Raw genomic sequence first — 20,939 nt, 5'->3', positions numbered from 1 at the left:
TATATATATATATATATATATATATATATATGATGTATATTGTTTTCACATTAAGTCCGAATTCTTGCACCACATTATTTTACACAAGTCCAATAAAAATATGTATATCATCTGTTTTTCAAATACCGTTTTTATTTTTAATGTATAAATAATTATAAATGCTTAGAAATACACCACCATGAATACTATTTAATATTTCTATAACATTTTTATTATATTTATATAATATTAATATATATATATTAATATTTACAATATTTAATGTTTCTAAAACATGCCCGTACTTAGTTCTCAACAACAATAATACACGTGGCTTTTGGGAGATACGGTTTTTCGAAGATATGGACTTTCGAGCACACATTTTCAAACACATGACTTTCGAACACGTGACCGTCGAACAGGCGACCGGAACCCGTTTGCTATTTGTCCGAAATCCAGAGGGGAATTTCACGGTCAAGGTGACTTCACATCTCGTCGATGAAATAACTAGATTACGTCAAATAGCGTGCTTGTACTAACCGGTCGAGTTTTTCCGTCGCGGGTTCAGACAACTCAGAATAAGTGGACGTTTAGCTACCCTAGAACTACCCCGTGGTTCTTAAGTATCTTGCTAGAGCTACGGTACACGTTTTTAGGCCCATGAGATGGATTCCATACAATGTAATAATACATTGTAACTATTATATAATAATTGTATGTCAAATTTACGACCTTATACCGATAACGTAAAATCAATTTTAATTTTGATTTGAGAGAATTGACTTCCAGTCAACGAACCAAAAAATTGCAGTGAATACTTAAAATACATCGCACTGTTGTGCGCGATCATTAGTCAGTCGGTATAAGTTTCCAATGCAATAAATCTTCCTAACACAGTTACCGACGGTTTAATATATATTACCTAATATCCGAGCGGAAAAAACAACGTTTTTATTATTTACCCGTTCGGCTCGTTGTGTACCATAATATGTGGTGCAATATATATGCACCTATTACCAAGGAAAACGAACTTAAAATACATTCAACATATACGCTCACATCATGTTTATTTGATGGATGGAATCTACACGCACCGCGTCGTGGCATTGCCGTCCGTCCGCAATAAAAACGAACAAAAGCATTTGGGAAACAAAATAATGTATTACGCACGGGCTAAAAACAACAAAAATCCATATCAACGTTGTGAATAATGTGTTTTTTTCTTAATAATAGTTTTAAAAAATACAAAAAAATGTATGAAACGTCACGCTATTATTATACTTTGTCTTAATAAAATTTTACAAACACATTTTGTTTAATTCAATTTATTAATGGTGCTGACATTAAAACATATTTCAATGTCGTAATACCGATGATGAAATTCGTGTATATCACATTTGCGATGAATTATTCGCAAAAACATATGATCATAATATTCTCATTTCTTACCGTTAACATTGATCGAGTACAATAATTATTAATGTCAATACATCGATCAATACACAACGTATTATTTTGAAACCGTATTCATCCAAAGCGATAACTTCACTGAGGATGGCTTACAAAAATCACTTGCAATTTAAAACTAAATAGTATGTCTATATATATTTTAAGTAAAAATTGATCTTAGATTAGGTTACAATACGACTTTTCACGTAAATATAAAATTATTATTATATCCACGGTGAATATTGAATGAAATTGTTTCTTTTTTGTTTACTTTCACGGTGCGCTTGAGATTGTACCTTTTTTTTTATTATTATTACATCAGAAAAATCTAATTCGTACTCAAAAGATTGTTTGATGAGACCGAATAAAGGTCGGGTATACATTAAAAGCATTAGATTAGCAGCACGGAAAATGTGGAAGATCTGAAAATCGCTCATTGAAAAAATTTACAAAAATAAAAATCGTTTATAGATAAACTTCTTTGGAAATATTTTTATACGCTCGATGAACATTTATTATAAAGTACATAAAAACTCTGATCGTAGAATTATGATATATTATATTACACAGTATATTATGTGTATACGACGGATGAAAATAATAATGCACAATACCGAACTTGCATTTATCGTTGGTTCAGTGACCGGACCACCATTTGGACCGTGTTTACTGGTTTACGTAATAGCGTATAAGTCGCATTACCATGGTAATTTCACGTTTTATTAATAACATTAAGCCCTGGAATAATGGTTCCATTCGTTTTTATAATATGTGCTAAATTTTTTTAAATTAAATTAAATATACATAAAAATTGTTGAAAAATGTTCGACTCTCTTATAATCTTATGACACGGGAACGGGAGCAAGTAATAATAATGAACAAATGCAACCAGATTTATTTTCTTACGGTACTGCAAACAAAGTGAAGGGGTGCTGAATTAAAAATTCAATAGTTCAAAAATAAGGATTCCCCTAATGCGCTTACCGATAAAGAGCAGGGTGGTTTTGTCAGTAATAATTCGATTTATCTTGTACCATATTATAATAATTATTAATTCGGAAAATACCCTAATGCCATTGTTAGTGTTCAATTCGTTAATATACAAATTTACAATGTACCCGGTAAAGTACTAGGTATATATAATACTACGATATTCGTTTATTCGAACAAATCTACACAAATTATTATTAATTGTCAACATTGAAACACATCCATAAGAACATTATTCGAGTAAACTAAAATTGAATGAGGGACAACTAGTTTTGAATTTTGTAATTGGAGTTGAAATTATTACGTGTTGTGACGAAAATAAAATCAAATAACTTGAGTACGATTCTACTCAATACGTTCCTATTCATACATACATTATGTAAACATTTAAAAGATTTAAATGATTTATATAAAGTGTAAGTCTTATTGAAAAATTAAAATAAAATGTTCTGTATAATTGTAAGCCACTGCAACCAGAGGAGAAATCTGCAGATTGACTGCGCACTTTCGATCCATCTCCTACTTCACACCACCAAGTGTTTTCCATAATTTTCCCATCGTTATCGAAGAAATTCGTGGCTATCAACTCTTTTTTGCCGTCGTTAAAATGTTTTGGGTTACTCGGAAATCGTCTATCTAATTAAGTATAAAATAAAAAGTTATTATTGAACACATTTCATGAATATTAAATTTACAATTTTTTAACACATTTCTAACGAATGTCGTAATTATTATTGATGAATAAAATCATACAATGTTGTTCATACAGTTCAAATAAATCTTGTCTTAAATATATGTGTAAATACAAAGCTCTTAAAAGGATTAAAAATATCGAACTAATTTCATCGTATCATTATTAACACAACGTTATTTTATGACATCCAAGTCTTACAGTAAGTTCCTCTCTATATTCATACATTTAGTATGTTGGCTTAACAATATGGTTAGCTAATGAATTTCGTCAACTTCCAATTAAAATTAACTGAAACAATATTCTTAGGAGTGATAATACACTTTAATTGACGTACTATGAGTAGTACTCGATTGAGTGCATAGAACGTACGTTATATATGTAAAAAAAATGTTAACGTGCTGTTTTATGTTTTTTTGTTTATTTTTTACTCTGTTTTATGTTTTTTTGTTTATTTTTTACTCTGTTTTATGTTTACAATTATCAATCTCTTTCCTTCAAAAGCTAACCTCCACTTATCAACCTACTATTAGCTTCTTCCATATTTCCTCCTACCAAAAATATATCAACAAAAAACATCATACACTATGGAATCTCGTCCTTTATCTCTTTTGTGACTTCATTCACTATCACAGAGAATAAATAAAGTCTTAGAGCCGACCCTCAATGCAAACCTACTCCAAGACTAAATTCTTCTGTTACTCTATACAAACTATTTACACTAGTCCTCGAGCCTTCATACACATTCTAAATCAAATTTATATACATTTTTGGCATCTCTTTTCTTATTAATGCTCACTTTAAAACTTTTCTTGGTACTATGCTATACACATTTTCTAAATTTATATACACCATGCATAGTATTTTATTATTTTCCCTATACTTCTCTACTAGTTGTCTAACACAAAATAATGGATAATATTACATAATAATCGAATATTCTATACAGTCTACGGTAATACTACAGATTAGATTAAATTAATAATCTAAACTTTGGTAATACAGTATACCAAAGTGTATCAATATGTTTTGCAATACCTATACCTGACATGGCGTCGCGGTTACACAGTCAAAAACTATGATCTTCGTCTATCACTTTATCATTTATTTAAATTGATTTATAACTAGTAGCAGTTAGTTACTTGTGTCTCGTTTGTTGTATGTATGATTAATTAGAAATAATTCGTAATCAGAGGAGGAAATAGGAATTTTTACGCCCGGAAATTTTTTTTAAAATTATACCCTATTATGGAACAAGAATCAAATATCCTTTCCTGTTATATTTTTCTTATAATTAGCATACAAACATACTTATAGAGTTCTAAATACATTATCATCAAAATATTTATGAATATTAAATTAGTCCATAATAGATTAAATACTACAAAAATTACACCATCTAAAAATGTACCCCGGAGATGCATCTTCTTATCCATAGCTCCGCTAGCTCACCTTCTCATATCTTAAAATGTTTAAAATTTATTATTTTTTTAGTATTTACTATATCCTAATTCCTAAGTCTCTATATGTATAATATATACTTGATTTAACATTAACTCTAAAATATTTAAAAATGAGTTTATAACACTTAAATAAAAAAACATAAAAACATGTTTTTAACATAAGTTTTAAGCGTTTTAAATAATGCTAATGATGCTTCAAATAAATTGTATAAAACAGTTTGATTAAAATACTTTATTTTAAACATAATAACTCTGACTTTTGCCAATTTATTTTTATTATTATTACACAGTCACCTGAAAAAAATTATTAATTTATGAATGCTGAATCATTAATTATTTTTCATAATTCACTTCCATCCGCAGTTAGTATTCCAAAATATTTCAAATATTTCCACACCTGTTTGACGCATGGTGTCAATATAATATAGTTGCAAGCACACCGAACGAATTGTCAACAAAATATGTCTCTATCGCAAAAACTCAATTTTAGTTTTATTCCCCACTGTGAAAAACATTCAGGTGCGCCGGACATAAAATAAACAATACGACGGATAGGAGAAATCTGTACTCACGCAAACATATACAATATATATAATTTTTTTTCTGTGCAATTTGCCACAAATACTAACATTACTCCTGGAAACCATTGCCTTTAAAGAATTCCATAATAGTACGTCAAAATCGGAAGAAAAAAATACACACATATTTATATATATACATTATATAATATTCTTGTGACAATCGAGAATGTCATCTTCAGACCGGCTAACAACGATTACGTGGTCGTAAAAATGTACACAAATTGGAAAAATAGTGATTTTCTTTTCCACGCGCGCACCCCTTAACCGATGGGGCAAAAAAAATTATGTGATAGACTTTTACATGCCACACATAAATACAAAATTGACATTTTCGTTAGATACTTAACGATCAAATCGGTGTATATAATGAAACTCGTGTGCGTTTTTGTTTTTTTAAAAAAAAAACGAAAAAAAATAATAATCACATCACCATGACGATATAAATATATTCATTCACATCCGTAACGAGTAACTGAAAATCCATCTAGGAAAACATATACGTACTGTGGAAACGTACACCAGTTCGCGTTCTAACGGGGAGTGCCTATGTTATTGTTGTGATACACGCACGCACGTGGCGTTCAGGGAGTACGGTGTCTGCAGCGGCGTAACAATTTACCCAATGTTATGATGTACGGGCGTTTAGCCACGGTCAGCCCATCATCGAAACCCCCCCCCCTCCTCCCACCAATAAACGCTTATGTGCTGAGCGTATACCCTAGAAAAAATGACGAATACACCACTGGTGTAACATAATATGTTAGTAAATATTTTAATCAACTCAATAGTATACGATTTGTATGATTAGTAGTCAATCGTTAATATATTTGAATTTCGCAACGGATAGGTTATGTTACAGGCTGATTTTTGCAACTCATAATTTTTTTCCAATTAAGTATCCGTGTGTCCTTGTGTTCGTGCAAAACGTGAGTACTCTTTCTTAAGTATTTTTCTTTTAAACATTGTTTGATAACAAATAAAAATATAAAACAAATATAAACAAAAATAAACAAAAATAGAAAAAATAAAAATCAATCAACTTAAAATAGTATAATTGGACGCGCTTTAATCAAGCCGTCAAACCCTGCAAATTTTTTTGTACGCTAATTTTTTATTGTACTCAGTGTATACAGGTAGTAAATGTTTATTTCTCTGATTACAAAAGAATATTGTTTCACGTTCGTCAGAATTATTTTCTATATTTCACTACACTACATGTATTGTACTCGGATCCGTGGTGATCATAATTTTCTATTAGGCTACTGATTTAATTAGCCATTCGGTACATACCTACAACATAATCAGCCGTATATGTTATGAAATGCGCAAGATATGTGATTAACCCTTTTAGCTGCGCTACGATAGACCGACTAGAATTATTCTTGAAAAAGGATTTCCACAATTTCCAATACAGTTATTTATTTCAAGATTATTAACAAGCTCAGAGTCGCAAAGAATGTCGACTCCGGTTAAAGAGTTTTATTGTCAAGGGTTTATAGTAAGCTCGTCAAATAATTGATTGTGCGCGAAACGCTTGGAAACATTTTACCATTGCACTGTACTATCCGCAATGCCGAACAACTCTGGTTTATGTGAATTGACGTTCGACATTAATGAACTCAATACACTGCTACTTGTTTGCGATGCACATTCAGGCTACACGGCATCCACACCTTCTGCTGGGATTGAAGACTTATTAAATAATTTCGACCAATCAGTCAATAGGTTATGGTGAAATGATAGTGACGTAACAATAAACAACTGTTCGAAATCGTGTGTATCCGTGCAATTGGGGGCAACGTGATAAATTAATGAACTACGATGAGGGTAAAATATAGATTTTATAAATTTATTGAACTAAAAATGATAAACTCTAAAGACGGACTGATTTATGTTTTTGAAGTGTCCACATACGAAAAAAAATAATAATAAAAATAAACAAAAAAATCGATTCCCAATGACATTTCCGAAATGTGTAAAATGTGCATTTTCGAAAAAATAAAATAAAAATTTATTTTTCGAAGATAGGTACTATGTAACCGTTATCGAATTAGAATCGAAATCAAGATGCTCGCCTCTTCGCCGTTTTTCGTTAAAATAATCGTTTCTTATTATACGACGTGATTAATCCGTGTACGTATTAGACTTATAGCGTATTAGACGTCCCTTGTTGATGATTTCGAATACACCGATCGTCGCGTATACGTATCATTGATTTTGTTAAGCGTTCAACGGTTAGTAGGTAATAACGGTGTATACACGGTACTTAGTCTCTATATAAAATATAATAATGTACTTTGCACCGTAGAACGTCGTGGCACTGACCTTTATGTAGTGTGCTGTTGACAATTTCTTCGGCAATGACATATTAAATGCTTACCGTATGTTTCCCTGCAACAAAACCACAAAATGAATATTAAAATTATGTTAAATTACCGTTCATCGTGATCGTTACGTTTGTAACCAAACGTGATGTCAATATACGCTTTCTTAATTTTGCTAACTTTATTTATTATATAAAAATGTTTACAATTTTAATAATGTACAATAAAAAATGTTCATATCACAACATAATAAGAAGGAGATATATAAGAATCGCACAAGTATGCGTGAATTTACATATAATATACATTTACAATAAATATTACTCGTTACCGAGTTCACAAAGGCTCACAACATTCAGATAATAGTTTGGGCTACTCACAATGCTGTTTGTCAGAGGACGTAGTAGGAGATTTACACAATTACCAACGTGTTACTCACAGTATGCTATGCTAAAATATAGCGAACCTATGGCAGCGTCGAACGACTCTCTAGTACACAGTATGTAGGGAAAAAACAGCGCTGCGGACCACGGCAATGTTCCGTTGATTGTCATATAATGCCGGTAGGGAAATGACGTCAGGAAACTATTACTTCGGATATGGATGTTGAGCGGGTACTCCTCCTGGTGGTGGCTCGTTCAAACTTGGACGGCGACGGATCACTTGACTAATGGTGGCGGCTCCTTGATACTTCGGATGCTTCTGAAGTTGACGATGATTTTCGCTAGCTTCGATGACGACGATCCGTACGTAGGGATGGCAAATTTTTTGTGAACATCGATGTATCGATGTATCAATTTACTTATTACGAAACATCGATTGTGACAATATCGATAAATTAAAAAACCATCGAAGTGAAGAACTCGATTTATTTAGAAAAACATCGATGTTTTTTTAAAAAAGCAAACATACATTTTATAGGAAAAAAATGATTATTCTTTGCCATAGCTCACAAGCTAAATTGATCATAAACATTTAGAATTTAAACATACACAATAAACTCAATTTATATACTTATTTATTAGATAAATTAAAAAAAAAAACATTGTGTAAAAAAATTAAATTTAAATTCAATTAATAAAGTTTACAGTCAAATATAATCACAATAAATTCGTAAATTATAACAACATTTTTTATATATTATTTAAAATTGAAAACAATGTTATCATTCATATCGAAGCCAAAATTGATTGGCCAAGTTGTTTAAAAAAATCAATTTTGATGCCGATTTTCTACATAACCGGTTTTATTTATTTATTTTTGTAAAATATTTTATTTTATTTTGTTACGTGGTACCCAATAAAAACAGGTACCTATCGTAATGATGTTGTTGGATCAGGGTAAATTGATTCAATAATTAATTTAAACACTTGTAAACACTTAATAAATACAAATACAATTACAGATACAGATACAGATACAAATACAAATTATAAATTTGCGCGCTAACAATATCAAAGACAAAACTCGGAAGGGCTTGTACTGATAGCTAGACACGTCTGCCGTTGGTGGTGAAACGGAGCCTTTATATACTCTGTTTGATTCTGTTTTAATTGTGTTGTTTTCGCCACTTGGTTGCCCTTGGCCTTGATTGTCCTATTCGAATGATGATGTTGTTTGCGGTTGTTTGTGATTTGTAATTCGCGCGTGGCACCCATTAAAGTTTAATAGTTATTCTCTGTGCGTTTTTCCTTATATGACTCAGGAATATGCGTATTATTATTTTTTAGTAATATATGCATATTACAATTTCTATAATTAGGTATTACCACAGAATAAATGAAATCAGAATGGTCACTGATAAGATTTTACACAGGGAACATAAGGGAGTTCAAAAATCATTCGGCCATTGTTTTGGAGTTCCAACAGTGTGACCACCTAACATATAGACCGATAATTTACTTAATTATAACTGCTGTTGTATTATAACATTTACATAAAATTATTGAAATTATTGAATTTTATATTTAAATTCATCATTTAAATTCATTAAATATATGACAGTTTGCCACTAGTAACTTTGTAAAACGAAATAATTTTAATTTATTCTGTGATAGAATTATGCCAATAATAATTTTCATTAAATTTGTACATTCTTTCATAACACACTTCACTCCTCCCATTGTAAATAAATAAATAACTTTTTTGATGTACAACAAGTACGAGAATTATTTATTTAGAAATTAACAAGGTTTAATACACAATATTTATTGAGTCAATACAATAATCTATGAAGCACGTGCACGTCAATGTTTTCAAAACAATTATAGAATAAATGTTATCACTGTTAGTGTGATAAGTAATTAGTACTCCAAAAATATGGTGGCTGAATTTTGTTTACTTTTAGAAGTGAGCATTTTGATTTCATTTATACTGTGGTATTACAGAAATACAAGGCTATTATATTATTTTTCTAGCGATAAGACTATATTATTATGAATTAAGATTGAGATACAGACATCCTTACTTATTTTATTAACCAAGTTAATATTAAATTATAGTTATACGTATATATATTTTATTGTTTGCAAATGAACAATTTTAAAAATATTTTGTTTAATATCCTTGAACATCAGAGATAAAGCAAACATCGAAATTAAAACATCTGTAAACGTGACACATCGATGCAAAATATCGAAACTTAAACATCGATTTTTAGCATCCCTATCCGCACGGCGACTGTTGAGCAGCACGGATAAGATCTGATTGCCTAATTTATACGTGTAATACGTATACGTATATCAACCGTATTCGTATAATCAGTGGACAGTGCAATAAAATACCAGGGGGAAGTTGATTTCTTGTACGTTTCGATGGCGTTATATAATATATATTTAATATTATGTATTTGTTCCGTTCTCAGGTACTAGTGATATATGTGAATAAAATACTGTGTGTATAAATAGCATGCGGGTTAGTACAACGGTGACGACCGCCACGCTATCTTTTAAGATTACACGATAATCTCAAAGGCGTAATTAACGATTAAACCACACGAGCGGATTGTACACCGTGTGTGCTCTCTATTGATAACAGATTAATCGATAATCTTAATCGCGTGAATCATTATTGCTCCGCAAGGGCGAAACGGACACATGTGATATAGGTAAGAGACTATGCCGTCTCGTTATACGTTGTCTGTGAACAATGTTGAACAGTGTTATTCTTATCGGCATTCAGTCGTGAGTTCACGCCTCAGGTTGGTCATCCCCGTCCTGGAAAATTAATTAATTTAAAATCATAATTGTGCGTTGCGGTTCCCTTTTATTATTTATTTACTTTTTATTTTTTTGTTTTTACTCTTGCGTCCGATTCTTTTTTCCCATCAGAAATTATTCACCGTAGCTGTTGGATTCGAAATCCAAAGGCGTTTCTATTATTTTTTCGCACACATTTACACGTTATCGATAAAACAATCGCTATCGATGATAACAGGTGTGCGCGCGTTCGGAAAGCGAACGATGAATGAATCAAAACGTATTCCGAACCACACCGCATGCCGTAACGTCGTCGTTTTGCCCGTGGTAATATATGTGTTTACCACCTATTTACCGACTAGGCGTTGGTTGTTATTGAATACATTATAATATATTGTTTTGTTTCAAAGCGAACCGAAGTGTTGAAGAACGCACGGCGCGGGAAACGATTTTCAAATGAACTCGTTCCAAAACGCAGTAAAAGTCAACGAAACCGCGTTGCATATATTATCATGCGCCGTGATTGCGTGTACGGTGTTCTTGGTTTTCGGCCATTTCAAACGTTTGGATTCGCATACAGACGTGATTAATCCGTCGGGACGGTTGTTGCACGGCGCGCTCAAGAATATGCTAACGATTGGCTGGGTACAGCCAAGCACGTAGTCAGAAAATATTCACTAGGTGGGCCAATGTTAGGTCATAGAGTAATATAGAGAGGGCTGTTATGGGCTACCATGTATAGCCTAACCGTGTATAAATAGAAAAAGGTGTGTAACACAATCAGTGTTGGGAATAGAAAATGCAAAATTTATCTAGATAAAGATGAAAGATTATATGTCCAAATTCATCTAGATAAAGATAATAGATAAAAAAAAATTAAAATATCTAGATAAAGATAAAAGATAATTATAATAATTAATTATTATAATTAACTAATTATTTATAATATAACTTAATTATAATAACTACTAAAGTTATTCATTATTATTTAAAGTTGAAGTGTTTGTAACAGCATTAGATAGGCTTTTATCTGATATTTATGGCATTCAAGCAAGTATGAAGAAAATATCAAATACATTTTCTTCAATTATCAGCCCACCAGAAGAACCATGTGATGAATTTTTGAAAGCTCAAGCTGAAATAATTTCAAGTTTATAATCTAATGACGAGTGTGCTAGTGTATTAAAAAAGGAACTACGCATTTATTACAAAATACACAAAGTATCAACAATTATTTTTAATGATAGCGAAATTGTATCAATTTCTATTCTTAATCAAATATATAAGAAAGGACTTCAAAATATACTACCTCAAATATGTATTTGTCTTCGAATACTTTTTACCATTCCCACGTTTGTATCAACGGGAGAAAGATCTTTTAGTAAACTGAAATTAATAAAAAGTTATTTACATTCAACTATAGAAGAGAACCGCCTTAATCATTTAATACTTCTCTCCATTGAACACAATTTAGCAAAGACTTTAGATTACGATGATGTTATACTCGTAGACAGCTTTGCTGGAAAAAAAGCAAGAAAAAAAGTTTTCTGATATACATTTTAATATTTTATATAAAACAATAAACTAATAAAATAATTTTTTTTTTTTTTTTTAATTTTCTTAATTTAGCTTATCTATTTATTTAATCCAATAAACATCCAAGTTCATATTTTCCTTGAATAAACATAACTATTTAGGAATAAATTGTACTTTTTAGTATAATATATGATGACGCGTTGTTTAGAATTTATTAAAAATTAAATATGTAATGCAGCACATGCATTTATATAAGCTTGATTGGTTAAGGTTTGGAAAAATACGTTTGCAAGAATTTTTTTATTCTCATTGAGTATTTTGTTAATCATATCTTATTATTAAGGTCGCTGGAGGGCCCCCAAATTAATTTGCCCCAGCCCAGAAAAACCTTTGGACGGCCCTGATTGTGGATATATATTTTGAATTTTTGTTGAGATTATAATTGAATTATTATTGGGATTATTATTGAGAATATTATTGAAAATTATTATTGAAGTTTATTATGAGAATTATTATTGAAGTATATTATGAGAATTATTTATGAGTAACCGTGACACATTAGGCTCATCTCCATTGGAAGTAGCTAACCCAGTGAATAAAATCGAAGAAAAGTATAGTGACGAAGAATTAAATAAAACGTTTATAGAAGGTATCCCAGAAAAAGGAAAAAAATATTCTAGAAAAAGAAAAAAGTATCCCAGAAAAAGAAAAAAGTGAAAAAGAAATAATACGTATAGGAACAAGAAGTCAGATAGACATTGAGCATAAAGAATTACAATTTGAAAGAAAACCAAAAGATAAAATGAGTAACACAAGTTAAATAATTTGGTTAGAAGAAGCAGTAAAGTTAATACCAAAATGTACTGGAGAGGATGACGTATATTAATTGATACAGACATGTGAATTAGCATTAGAGTCTGTAGAGGATAAAACTATATCGATTGTAATAAAATATATAACAATTAGATTAAGTGATAAAGCTTTGGAAGCTATAAAATATAAAGATACTATTAGGTGGACATATATAAAAAAATATTTAACTGATGCATTTGAAGTACAACATTCAATTTCATCTTTGCAATAAGAATTAAATTCCGCTAAAATGAGATTTAATGAGTACATAAATACATACAGTGATCGGGTAGAAAAATTGTATTATAAATTAAGTGATATGAATACATTAAATAAAAATAAAGACGATGCTAGGGTAATTCATGAAACATTAAAAGATCAAACATTAGCTATTTATATGAAAGGATTAAAAGAATCAATTCGTACTATAGTGAAATCGCAAAATCCAACAACTTTAGAACAAGCTAAACACTTGCGAGATCTGAAGAGTTAGAAATTAATTCCGATAGAGTAGCTCTTAATAACATAAATAGAAATAAAAATGTTAATAATCAAAATTATGACAGATCTTACAAACAAAATTTTAACTAATCACGTAATTTTCAGCGAAATAATTCGTTCCAACAAAAATATAATAATAACAGAAATTTCAATCGTAATAATTATAATTCGCGACCACCTTATAATAATCAAAATAACAAGCAGATAAAATGCTATAATTTTAATGGTAATCATTATGCATGGAAATGTAGGAATAATTCACAGAATTACGGAAATAATAATCGACCGCCCAATCAGAATAATTACGCGAGACCTAATCAGAATAACTTTACGAGACCTTCAACTTATTATAACGTAAGATTTATTGCATGCGAATATTGTAACAAAAACGGGCATAATTTAAGCGAATGTTATAAAAAACGTTATGATGATCGAAATAATCAAAACAACAGAAATAATAATAATTCGGGAAACGCGCAAATATCGGATATGGTCAGCGGTACACGTTCGATAAGTCAAATAACTACCGCAGATGCTTCCACATCACAACAAAATTAAAAGAAAATCATACAAAATGTAAATCAGATTTCAGTAAAATTAAAAATTTAGAATTATTAATAGATACAGGTAGCAAAATAAAAATTAACAAATTGATAGTAGAATTAATGGTAAACGAAAATAATAAAATTAAAATAAGAGGAATAAATAAGAAGTTAATAGAAACTATTGGAACAGTTAATATAACAATAGAAATTAATAATGAAAAAATAGATGTAGAATTTAATCTTGTCAAAAACGATTTTTCAATTTTAAAATACGGTATATTAGGACAACCTTTCTTAACTAATAATAAAGCTGTAATCGATATAAGTAATAATACAATTATAATTAATAACGAAAATAAATGTAATATGTTAAAAAATGAAGAATATTTTTTATTAAATCCGAGAACCGAAACTATTGTAGAACTACCAATAGTCGAACCTAAGGTCAAAGATATAAATATAATTATACATAAATAAAAAATAATTAAAGACGTATTTTGTAGTAATGTGATAGGAAAAGTAAAAAACGGTAAAATACAGTTAGCATATTAAATATATCGGAATATACGCAAAATATTAAATTAAATGATTTAAATAAAATATTATATGACGAATCTTCAGATTACAATTTATTCAAATTTATATGATAAAAACAAATGACTCATCAAATCGGATAAGACAGATAAAAAATTTAATTAGAAGGGAACATATGAATAATGAAGAAAAACAATCTATATTTGAATTATATGAACAGTATTTTGAAATATTTCATTTAGAGGGAGATAAGTTAACTTTTACTAACGCCACTAAAAATGAAATAAAATTAAAAGATAACCAACCGCCTATATATAAACGACCGTATAGATTACCTCATTCACAAATTCGTAAAATGGAAGATGATTATATTATAGAACAATCCACGAGTCCTTGTAATGCACCATTATTATTAGTAGCGAAAAAACCAGATACTAGTGGGAAACAGAAATTCAGAATTGTTGTAGATTTTAGAGCACTAAATGAAGTAATATTAAATGAGTTTCATCCACTTCCGAACATAACTGAAATATTAGATCAACTAGGGCAATTTTAATTATTCAGTGTTAACGATTTAGCATCGGGATTTTATCAAATACCATTAGAACAATCATCAAGCGAATTAACGGTCTTTTCAACTAATCAAGGTTATTGGCATTTTAAATGTATGGCAATGGGAATGAAAACTTCACCTGCAACTTTCCAAAGGTTAATGAATAATGTATTAGTAGGCATAATAGGAATAAAATGTTTAGTATATTTATATGATATAATTGTATACGGGAAAAATTTACGCGATCATAACAATAAATTAAAAGACGTATTCGAGAGATTAAAAGAACATAACTTAAAAATACAACCGGATAAATGTAAATTTTTAACACGCAAATGTGTATATTTAGGACATGTTATATCTGAACATGGAATAAAACCAGACGAAAAGAAAGTAAAAGCAATTTTAAATTTTCCAAAACCAACAAACATAAAAGAGATAAAATCATTTTTAGTATTATCAGGTTATTACAGGAAATTTATCGAATCATATAGTGCTAAAGCAAAACCAATTACAAATCTTTTGAAAAAAGATGTTAAATTCGAATGGTCGGAAGAATGTCAAAAAGCTTTTGATTCATTAAAACATGCATAATGTTCTGAACTTTTATTAAAATATACAGATTTTACGAAATCATTTATTTTAACAACTGACACAAGTAACAAAACATTAGGGGCAATATTAGGAATATTTATATAAATTTACAATAGGAGAAATAGGAAAAGATTTACCTATAGCTTATGCTTCACGAACTTTGAGTAAAAGTGAAAATAATTACAGTACAAAAGAGCTAAAATGCTTACCCATTATTTTCGGTGTAAAACAATTTAGACCATATTTATACGGAAGAAATTTTATAATATTAAGTGATCATAGACCATTGACGTGGTTATTTAATTTAAAAAATCCGTTATTAAAAAAAGTGGCTCGATGGCACATACAGTTAGAGGAATACGATTATGAGATTAAATATAAACCGGGAGTGCAAAATTCATACGTAGATATATTGAGCAGAGTGTATAATATAACTGAGATAAGAAATAATAATTATTCTAGTTTTCTTGAAAAAATGGAATCACAATTAATCTCGAATAAAAATGTAAAAGAAACGATAGGAAATTAATTTGACGTACCTTCCCTTAATTTCTCGTGTAATTGTTGTGTGTTCTCCTATGCTTGCTCCTATACGTTGCATGTCTGTTATCACTAAAGTTGTTTGTTTCTTCATTAAATGTAAAACATTTCCACCATTTCTTTGTTGTTCAGTTAGTGCTTTATTTACGTTTTTGGTGCATTCATCATCACAAACTTCAAATAATACATGTAATGCGTTTCCTACTATATTTATAATGCCTCGTTTTTCTCTTTTAATTTCATTTTTTCTTAATGATATAAGTATATTTTCTCTTTGCATAGATATTTCAGTCAACATTCCAGTTATAAAATTATCGAATTTACTACAAATAGGCATGTATTTAGCATCTTTCTTACAATTTTCATTTAATTCACTTAGGTATACTTTTTTCCAGCTATACATATTTATCATTATATTCGGTTAAAGATAGATTTGCCATTAACGTATATTCTCCCCCTACTAACCTTGTTGGTCCATAATTTTCAAAGTAATAACCCGGCTTGTTGATTTCGAAGCTTTTAATGTTAAATTGTTCTAAATGATCTGTAATCTTTATTTATTTTCCAAATGTAGTTGCAATGCACAACGATAATGTAAAATTTTATAATTATTTATTCTATATATATATTACTTAAATTGTTTCTTTTTTTTTTAACTATCAATTAACGACACATTTTATATAACTTTATAGGTTTTACCTTATTCACTATTATATTGAAAATACATCTAGTTAAATTCACATCTGTCACAGAATCATGACAGTGAGATATTTCGTACCTTTCTCTACATATTAATTCATGTGCCTACTTTAAGTTAAGCATCTTACAGTTTTTTATCTTGTACCCAATTTCCTCATTAAATAATAATTTATTATTGATCATATCAATTAATTTTAAACTAAAATTATTATTATTATTATTAGCACTATAAGTAGTTACATTTAACATTTTTTTTATATTATGTATTCGCAGTTTCTTTAGTATTTTTCTATCCATTTCTCCATTCCAGAATACAACTACAGGTTTCCTATTTTTATCTGAAAACATGTAATGATTAAAGAAAGTTGTGCCCAGATTTCTATTTCCTCCAACCACTATGCTTTGGTGTAACTGCCTGAGCAACGGTGTTAAAACGACTGGCTTCTTTCTTAAAATCATCTTCAAGTATTTTAGCAATCCTTCATAGTTTCTTCGGTTAAATATTCGTAATCTACCTTTTTCAGTTAGAATGATAGGTCTCCCTTCCATTTTAACAGGTGAGTGTTTATCAAGATTATTGCAAATGGCTTTCGATACTAATAGTATATCCTTTTTATTTACCATTGCAAATTCAAAATCGATTACTACGAACTTTATTTGCGAACTACAAAATATTATAAGTTAATATTACATTTACATAAGTACATATATTATTATTTTTTTAGAAAAGTCCGTCTTCAATTAATTCGTCTATGGCTCTACCCAATTCGTTACAAGATGGTCCATTTGATTCTAAAGTTATGACTTCTTCCATAAATTCTTGTAATCCAAGTATTATTCCTAACATGTATACAATTCCGTCATTATACTATTTGCATCCATTATGTGTTCATTGAAACATGGTAATTCAATCGTATTTCCTAATTCTCGTGTCCCTAATTCTATATGGTTATCACCTCCTAAAAATACGTGCAATTTTCTCATGAATTCCTTAGCTCTTTCCATAATTAAAATCTATATAAATATATGTATCGTTTAGTTTTTCTTCGCAATTGATCCTATCTGCAATTTATTTTAACTTAATTATAGGTATTATATAAATATTTTTTTTTTTTTATTCTTCTTAATATTTCTTATTCTAATATAAAATTTTTTTACATTATTTTATAAACTGTTACTCCTCTTCTACCTCTTTGTATTACTATATTTTCTTCTCCTAATACTATTACTTCAAATGGTCCTATCCATAATGAATTTAACTTATTTTTACTTGCATTATCTTTTAATAACACTAAATCTTTAACATGTACCTCAATTGCATTTTAATTTTTATCATACCCTTCTTTAGATTGAATTTTACTTTTTATTAATTTCTCTCTCGCGATTTTATGTTATTTTCGCAAATTTTGTTTTAAGTCGTATAAATAACTATGGTAATTATATCTCGGTTCTGATTCAAACTTTAATTTAACTGGTATTGCTAATATCCTGCCGTATACTAATGCATATGGTTGAAAATTAGTAGATGATTGTTCAGTTGAATTATATACAAAAAATGCATATGGTAATAAATGATCCCATTCGCTTAGATTTTTATTTACAAAATGTAGTAAATATTCAGCTAAAGTTCGATGTGATCTTTCTAAACTCCCATTCGTTTGCGGATGAAAAGGACTAGTATTTACTTTATTAATTTTTAACAATTTATATACTTTACTAAAAGTTTTACTAAGAAATTTGGTACCTTGATCTGTTAATATTGTTTCGGGTATTCTGTGTAAACATACGAAATGTACTACGAAAGCCTCTGCCACAGTATTAGCTTGATGATCTGGCCTAGGAACTCCTAACAAATATTTAGTTAAATCGTTCTGCATTGTTAAAATATATGTATTACCCGATAAGGTAGTTGTTAATGGTCCTATAATATCTAAAAATATTTTTTCAAATGGTTTCGAACTAGTTAATGTAATAGCCATGGGTTGTTGTATCTTTTTATTATTAATCTTATTCTTCTGACATGATGTATAATTTTTTATATACGTTTTTATATCTGTTTTCAAACTTCTCCATTTAAATTGTTTTTGTATCTTTTTAATAATTTTATTTATTCCTAAATGTCCTCCCAAGCTTGAATCATGAAATTGTTTCAAAATGTCTAACTTCTCTTCTTCAGTGTATTCTATCTCTGTAAATATTAGTATTTCTATATAGTTTTTTCCGAAATATATATCGTATTATTGACCTAATTTTTTCCCATTCTAGGTTATCTGACTGACCTAGTTTATTCATTGCTAATTTACTGACAATATTTTCCTCGCAAAATTAGTTCAATAATGTTACGTACATATTTTCATTCGTTGATAATTGTTTATTCTTATTTTTAGTTATAAAAACATCATATATCGATTATCTATTTTATAATATTTTATATCACCTATTATTTTACTCGGCGTTAACATTTGATTATTTCCAAATCTCTGTTTTAATATTTTATTTACTCCTTCCGTGAAATAATATTGTTTAGCGATTTCCGATACTAAATGATGTACAATGGGTACGTCTAATTTTGTTCTAACTTTGTACCAGTTACAAATATGAGCATGTTAATAACTAAATTTCCTAATAAAATGCATTTAGCAAAGTTAAAAAATATTAATAATACAATAGGAATGAAATTAAATCATTTAGGTGAATTATCACACTCTGTAGACAACTTGGAGGAATTAATAAATAAGGAGAAAGAAAGAGAGAGAAATGAACAACATAAAGAGATACATTCAAGTTTAATATTTGTAACTTTAATTTTGGGAGTATTATCAATGACTTTAATAATAATTGTGTATGTAACAATAAAGTATAAAATACAATGGATAAAAATAAACGAAATATAGAAGAACCTAAAATATATAAGTTATCAAAAAGGGATTTAGAGGATTACAAGTTAGGAAATATAGAAGAAAAAGAGGAATTAGAAGTGAAAGAAGAGGGAGTTTATCCACATCTAAGCAATAATCACTTGATACGATAATTGAAAGAATAATTCATTTTTTATTTTAAAGTTCAATTGAGGAAAATCAAATTGTAACACCATTACTTGGGAAAATGTTTAGTTATGAAAATAACTGGATATCCTGGGCAATAACAATTTGATTTCTACAAGTGTAATGATAAAATATTTAATAGTTAATCGCAATTAATCACAATAATATTTTGTAGTTGAAATAATAATAAATATTAAATTAATTAAGTGGGAATGATAAAATATTTCAATGGTAACATCACCGTCACTCAGTATTAGAATTTTGTTAAGCACTTTGAATTATAAAATAAATATATTAAATATATTAAAAAGTTAAAGTCTCGTGTCTAATTAATTAAAATTAAATATATATTCGACTGTACAAATTTAAATCGAGCCGTTGGCACGTAACAGGGCATTATATACCTAAGTTACACAAGAAAATGAAGATCAAAAGATGATTGCCAGTTTAAGTTGTAAATACGAAAACAATTATTGATACAATATGTGGTAAAACGATTCATCTGTAATGGTGTTATCTTCGATACTTTTTTTATCTCATGTGTTGTTACCATAGTCTTATATCTATGACTGTTAATTAAGTCACTAAAATCTTGGAAGTATGAAGTCTTGGGCATTCTATAATTCTTTACCCTAAGATATTCCTTATGAAGGAGTTATATCTGAATAAGTGTCCTATTAATTAAAGAACCGGATGGGCCTCGCTCTGCTGTACAATAGGGGGTGGAATTCAACTCGTTTATAGGATAGGTCAATACAATTGATTTGTTAAATTCGAATGCAATGATAGGTATCATTGCATACGAATAACAATTCTAAACAGAGATGATTTATTAGATATATATATTATTATTATTATTTTATAATA

Source organism: Sipha flava, unplaced genomic scaffold (genome assembly GCF_003268045.1).
Source record: "Sipha flava isolate LNK unplaced genomic scaffold, YSA_version1 121_pilon_pilon, whole genome shotgun sequence".
NCBI lineage: Eukaryota > Metazoa > Arthropoda > Insecta > Hemiptera > Aphididae > Sipha > Sipha flava.
This window is presented reverse-complemented; position numbering follows the sequence as displayed.